Source organism: Malus domestica, chromosome 15 (assembly GCF_042453785.1).
Source record: "Malus domestica chromosome 15, GDT2T_hap1".
NCBI classification, from domain to species: domain Eukaryota; kingdom Viridiplantae; phylum Streptophyta; class Magnoliopsida; order Rosales; family Rosaceae; genus Malus; species Malus domestica.
In genome coordinates, this window is record NC_091675.1 from 38,113,403 (window position 1) to 38,121,075 (window position 7,673).

At 38.6% G+C, this 7,673-nt stretch overlaps 1 non-coding gene across 1 annotated transcript; it reads left to right on the forward strand.

The window, feature by feature from the left end:
• The first annotated feature begins 6,522 nt into the window (after positions 1–6,522).
• LOC114821872 (small nucleolar RNA R71) lies at positions 6,523–6,629 on the forward strand. The gene has a single exon (XR_003769709.1). It is a non-coding gene; the product is annotated as a small nucleolar RNA R71 (small nucleolar RNA).
• Positions 6,630–7,673: the final 1,044 nt, after the last annotated feature.

Genomic DNA, 7,673 nt, shown 5'->3' on the forward strand with positions numbered 1-7,673 from the left:
CGGGCTAATCACTACATCCCAGAGAGCATCCTCATTATCCACTTTGTCATTCTTACAGGTCTCATAGGCTTTGCCTCTCGAACCACTTCACCCCCGTTTGCTTCGATGATTGATGATGGTTGAATGAGACAGCCTTCCCACAAAATGTGTTATCTCAAAATGAGATGGGGAAGTCACCTCCCTAACTTTCCATTTCGAGGGGACCACGCCGTCAGTGGTGGAAGAGTCGATGTAGGTAGGGACGGAGTCGTTCGTTTGAAACTCAGGCACAGGAGTGGCAGAATTAGGTGGGTGGGGAAGGGTTTCTCCCTTATCCAGCTCGATTATTCACAAGTGGTTATTGGGCCCATTTGTTATACACCTATTTGGATCCCCTTGCTCAATAGGGTTATCAATCAGATTAGAATTACCCATTAAGGCCCATGAAGGGACCTTACGTGGGTCAAACCATTTCTTGTCTAGAGATAACCCATTAATAGTGATAGTAAGAGACCCATTATGGTAATGGGTTCCAACGCTATTTGGATTGTCCATATTAGCCCAATGTTGCAAAGATGCCCTACGATGGGTGGGTGGGTGGTGCCAGCATCTCTTCATTCATACCCTGCATTTCAGAGTTGGTCGCCACATTCTCCGTGGTGACAGGAGGAATAGTACCATAACGCTCAGAGGTTCTACCACGTACCCCGTTAGTAGCTGACACCATAAGACAATTGTTATGAGCCCCTTCAGCCAAACCCTGACAAATGTCGACCACCCGTTATCGCCTCACGGGTTAGAGCTAGCACCGTTAGACGGCCGAGGTAGTTCCCGATCCAGGAAGAAGTTTGTCAGAAGTTTCGAGATAGACGCCGTACGTAACCCCGGATTGTAGCGATTCTTGCCATCCCTGCTAATCAAAGCTTTCCATTTGCAGTTACGTATATGGTTCAGCCTTCCACAGTTATAACAGAAATCCTTCAGATCCTCATACCAGAGCCTAAGTGTTTGACTTCTAGTAGAGAGGCAAGGCATTATAAAGCTAGTGAGGAGAGGTTTTGTTGCATCAATCTCCACCTGAATGCGAAGGAAACCTTGAAAACCAGCAGTTACAGGATCTTCAATTTCTGGTACCACCCCAATCTTTTCTCCCAGCATCCTCGCTTCTTCGCTGTGCAGAAATTTCTAGGGATTCCATGAACTTGAACCCAGAAAATTACCCGGTTTGCACTGATTTCATCTAAAGATTGATACAGTGGCCAAGCTTTCACTGTAAAAGGGGCACCTTTAATAAACCACGGGTTACCTTCTAATATTCGACTAGCTGACTTTTCATCTCCCACTTGAATGGAGTAGATATTCGGCTTAGCTTTTGAGACCATAACATTTCCCATCTTCCTCCACACACTTCGTAAGACCTCCTTCACAATATTCTGAGATGGCTCAACGTCAGCAATTAGCATCCCCACCAAATAGACAATTTCCACATTTCTTTCCTCCAACTTCAGACTATCCTCAAAGTTTACGGATAGGTAGTCCATAAGTTCCTCATCCATGGGAGCCTCAATGGACGACATTTTCCTGCCTGGGAGCAACACTCGAATCACTAGAAAGCACAGATAACCACCAAAGGGTCACACACTACACACAACCACAGAGGGTCACTAAGGACGAGTTAGGCATGACATGAATCCAAAATTTGCTCTATTATTAGTCTGAATCACAACATACAATACCGGAGAAACAGAGCACACACTCACGACCATGCTTAATGTGATGGAATGAATAAGAATTTATGGACGAAACGTAAATTTGACAAACTATTGAATCAAATATCATCCTTTAAACATTAAACATATATGTATTCACCGCCTCAAATCGCATTCAAAACCCCTTTTCCGTCTTCTTCGGCCTCCTTCTCCCTCTCCTTCCATCTTTCATATGCATGATCATCCGTCTGCGGCTCATGCGGCGTATAAATATTGTGCTCATCCTGAAATGTAGCAATCAGCGTCCTCGCCGACCTTTTTCAACACCTCCTCCATGATCGTGATCACGGGAAGATTCGCCACCACCAGTTTGCTCGGTATACTTATATTTCATCAACCTTCCACTCTCCATCCATGTACTGACTGTTACTTAAGTTGGAAACAATCACTTCTCATATTCTAATCCTGATTCATGCCGTACTGAACCAAAATATAATTAATATTTTTTTATATTCTTTTTGGACATCTATGTTGAAGATACCTTTGTAGTACTGTAATTATACAACTTATCATTGTGTGCTAATTAGAAACACAAGGCATACTCTCAGTCAATGTTCTAAATACCGCTAGGCGGTAGGCACATGACCCCAAAGCCTAGATGGATTTTTTTTATTTTAATTAAATTTAGGCTAAATAGGCAAAATGGTCCTTGAGATTTGCATAACTCATCACTTTAGTTCCTAACATTTCAAATCGATAAAAGTGGTTCCTAAGATTGTCCACCATCCATCATTTTGTTCCTTCTGTTAAAAACTCTTTTAAGTGTCCCGGAGCTCTTGGTTGGAAGTTTGGGCAATTTTCAAAGCTTCGTAACTCAATCATTTCTTAACCAAATTCAACTCATAATATATCAAAATGAAGATAAGAAAGTGTAGAATAAGATTATACCTATTTGGAAGCCCAATGGATGCCGGAGATGGCTGGAAAATAGCTTCAAAGTTGACTGGTCCAAGGGAAAACTAGAAAACTCGTCAGAAACTAGGTAAACTTAAACGTTCATAACTTATTCAATACTCAACGAAATCAAGTGATTCAAAATGAAAATCATACTCTCGATGAGACGAAGAGAATGGTACCTTTTTAGATGGCTAAATCGCCGTTTTTTGGCCGAAAAATGTAGTATTCTCTTCGTCTCATCGATAAGTATGATTTTCGTTTTTGAATCACTTGATTTCGTTATGAACATTAAAGTTTACCCAATTTCCGGCGAGTTTTCCAGTTTTCCTTCGAACCAGTCAACTTTAAGGCTATTTTCCGGCTATCTTCGGCAGCCATTGGGCTTCCATATAGGTATATCTTATTCTACACTTTCCTATCTTCATTTTGATATATTATGGGTCAAATTTGGTTAAGAAACGATTGAGTTACGAAGCTTTGAAAATTGTCTAAATTTCCGGCCAAGAGCTCTGTGACACTTAACGGAGTTTTTAACGGAATGACCAAAATGATGGATGTTGGACAATCTCAGGGACCACTTTTATCGATTTGAAATGTTAGGGACCAAAGTGATGAGTTATGCAAATCTCAAGGACCATTTTAGCTATTTAGCCTTAAATTTATTATATAAAACACAAAATAGAAGGGACAGTGGTTCTGACCGATTAGAGTGGTGGATGGTGGTTCTGGTTCGGCTAATGGAGAATGAAGAGAAGGACATAAGAAAGCTGTGAGCAAGGAGAGGAAAATTAAGTAAGGAGAAATATAAAAAAGAGGTGGCAAAGGAGAGAAAAAAAAAACCCTAAGAAAAATTAATTATTTAAGTTGCTTTTTAAAATTTTTTTAAAAAAACAAGTAAAAACAAAACTGACTTTATGATCCGACTGCTTAGGCTCTGTCAAATACATTGTCCGCTTTTTCTTCCGATTATAAATTAATGGAGGCGGCTAGCCAGCGCCTAGACGCCACCTAGACCGAGTTTTTAGATACTGCTTCTAGCAAATAATTGGAAACCCAAAAATTGTTGAGTTGGGCCACATGAGCTATGTTGGCCGGTGCAAATTTGGATGATTTGAGGTTGTTGAGTCGATCCATTGGCATTTTCTAGTTTAATTGGGCAGGTGCAATTCAGCCCAATGAGTGCTTTTCTTAATCTATTTGGGGGATTAGGTTTTCCATAAGGATTTTGAAACTTCTTTTTAGCATGTTGAATGAATAAAAAAAAATAGATGAAAGGAATATTTAAGGAGAGTGAATGACATAATAAGAAGAAATTATATACAAGCTCAATGGCAGCTTTTGCACTTTTTGAGTGTCGTTCCATGAGAAATTTGAGCGATCCCTCCATTATCGATTATAAGTGTTGGAGTATGGGTCGTTGTTGGGACGTCCTAAAGTAGTCATCATGAACCGAACAAGGCAATCTCTCGTTCATAGCAAGCAAGATATCCAATTTACTAGCAATAACATCAACCTGCATCTTAGAAGCAAAAGCATTAGAATTATTTATTTCAAAATTCTGGCATGCATTACGTGATGACCTGTCTCAAATTTTGTTTATTGTATTCCTTAAATGTGAGAAATAACGAAAATGCCATGTAGGGCTAACTGGAATCCTACGTGGACATTTGAGTTAAATCATATTTTGTCTCCGTTCTTGTCATATTCTTATAGTACTCGTCAATGCGAAGACATGAGCACAAGTGGAACGGAATTTGAAACTAAAACAAAAAGTGTACAAAGCACAAAACATCAAGGGTATTTTGGTACTTTCACCATTTTGGACCCTTTCCTCTTTCTCCAAAACCAAACACAACAAATCATCACCACTTTCTTCGAGGAATCGAACACCAAAACACCATCACATGTTTCTCCACGACCTCCTAAGCATCACCAAACTCGCTGCTTAGCGAGATTCAAGGAGAAGAAGCTCAAACCAATGAGGTTAAGAGCTCCGGAGTTTTCTGACGCCTTTGGGACATTTTTCAGCCACTCTAGCCACTATTTCAACCTGGGTAAGGTAAAATAGGACTCCTCGTTCGTTTATCTTCCCTTTAGTAAAAATTTGGCGTAAAAAGGTTGAGTTTTGGAGCTAATAGGAGCTCATTGTTTTTCGACGAATTTCTGCAAAAATCAGGGGACTCGCTACCTCGAACCGGGTCAAACTCAACCCGAAAACTAAGTTTAGATTCGATGACTAGAACTCAAACCCGGTCTGACCCGACTCATTAACCCTATATCCGACCCAATCCTAACCCGTTTCTGAATTCAGGTCATATTATTTCAGGTATATTCCGTTAACTTTGACGGAATATTTCATTTACTGTAAAGAAATATTCTATTTTCGGCAACAGTTTCAGCCACCAGCGCATGCGGCGAACTACGATGGCGGTCAGGGGTTTTCAGACCCTGATTTCGATAGTTCGAGCCCTGTTTTGCCGTAATCTTTGTAGTTTCCGACTAGTTTTCTAAGTAAAGGGTGTTTTACTTCAGGAAAGCTTTTCTAGGATTTTTTAACGAAAGTGCAGGGCAAGGAAGCTACGTCCCGACCAAGTATCAGTCAATGAGTGGGGCTTTGTTTTATTTTTATTAGTGAGTGGGCTTATTTTCAAGCGTATTGTATATTTAGTTTCCTTGAATGCTTTGATAAAGCTTTATTACATCATGTCATGCTTTTGCTTGTAAACATAAGTACTATGTATAGTTAGGAAATTATCACAACATATCATACATATTTTATCTGTTCATCATGTATGCTTACATCGGTGATTATAGTACTCTTTTGGATCATGACTAGCTTCACGTGTATGTTCACATCACACCGTTACGCTCTCTATGAATCCATTGTAGGTGCCAACATGCACCAGCTTGCAATAGGCAAGTAAGACTTGTATGTGATATGCTTAGCACCAACTTCACATGTATGTAGTACTTGAGCGTAGATTATTACAAAGCATATTCCATGTAGCTATTCTCTGCATGGACTTGTGTGTTGCGTAAATGTGATAATTGATGAGCATACTATTTTATATAGTTGAGATATTGTGGTTTACCGTACATTTGAATATTTTAATTTTATGGTAATTGATTTTCATATTGTTACATAGTATGATTTAAGCAAAGCATATTATATACTGCTGCAACTTGCTGAGATATTATGGTTTACCATATACTTGGAAATAATTATTTATACGGTACTTGATTTCATGTAGTATGATTTTGAAATTATACAGATTTTACAGCGAGGAAATATTATGTTGAGAAAACCAAAGGTTTTATAAACCATTATTTTGGCCTACTTACACTTTTCGTTTTGCGCCCCTTCAAAACTTAGCAGTTGGGTTTATATGGCAAGCGAGGGATCTTAGGCGGTTCTAACATACACTCTAATAGATGTAGGAATTTTATTTCCTATTTTGTATAAATATCCATCCTTCCTAGGATGGGCATAATCTTCTTTTACTGCACTTTTATCTATGCTATAACATTACATACTTTGTAATATGAGTACATCTCACACTGCACACTCTCACTATTAGTTTAACTTAGTCTTAGACTTTGGTTTTGAATTTATTCACATCATCTACACTTTATGACCTCATCACTTTCTAAGTGTTGGCCAGCACACACCTTGGTTTTGATGTCCACCTGGATATCCGGTTCGAAGTGTGTAACTTTCCTCTTCAATGTTGAATCTCAAGAGCTAAAGTGTCAAACAATGTTTGACAGTCATTGACCATCTTATTCCTAATAGATCCACCTGCATAGTTGTTTCACTGCAGCCTTACTTGAAACAGTGAGCGCCTTATACAAAATACACATGAAAACTAGAGTCGACAAGCCATGGTGAGGACACTTGACCAACAAATTCTTGAATCACCCCCAGGCTTAAAAAAATGTCTCATCTGCCAATTGAGTAAATTGCATAATCTTGTCTCTCAGTTCATCCCTCTTCTGAGTTGAAAAGAACTTCCCCCAAGAATTTGATTTGAATGTCATTCCAAGTAAATAGGGATCCAGACCACAAGGATTTTAACTATGTCTTTGCTTTGTCTTTCACAGTATAAGGAAAGATCATCATCCGATACCACATTGAAAAATATCTCTAATATGAGCCCATGGATCTTCAATATTCAAACCATAGAAGGATGACATCATATTAGAGTGAATATTCTTCAACTCATAATATTGAGCAACATCGGACAGGACAATGCTTGATGGTAACATTGGAATAGTCGGGTTATCAAGGTCTCCTATTGTGTCGTTCAGTATCAACATCATTTTCTTCTCTTGCCGATCCTTCTTCTCTCTTCTCTTTGTTTCCTTCAGATTGCACGAAAGTTTTGCTCAATTTTAGGTTCAAATTAAACTAGTTTGCAATGCGATGATCGTGCCAGTCAGTCACCTGCAAGAAACAATGATTACGAGTGAGAGAATGCACCCAAAAAAAATAAAACAAAATAACGAAAAAATAAAATAAACAAAAATCACAAAAGCAAAATAAATTAAACAAGATTTGAGGCAACATCACCAAAAACTTGTTGAAATAATTGCAAGCGCACTATATCGTTCAATTAATAAAGTAGTAGTAGAGTATCGTTACACCAATGATCGAGTTAACCTACTTACCAACGTAATTTAAAAGCAAACAAACAAGGATTGAAATGACAAAAGGGGTTGTATGAATGAATTATGACAAGTAAATAAACCAATTTAAAAAAAAATTAATAAAACGCTAGGACACCAATTTTACCTAGCTAATCCCACCCGGACCTCTCTAGTTTATTAATACTCGATCACCTAGCATGTTGATAGTTATTTTTCCTAATCTCACCAATACTCTCTCGAGTTATACTAGTTGTGTTCCTCACCATCAACCCGCTCTATTCCTTGTTATGGATTTAGAAGAAGAAACCATTGCGTTCCATGGAAAACACTAAACACTAAACAAACCATAATGTAATCTTCCGAGTCAACTCTGTAATGTAT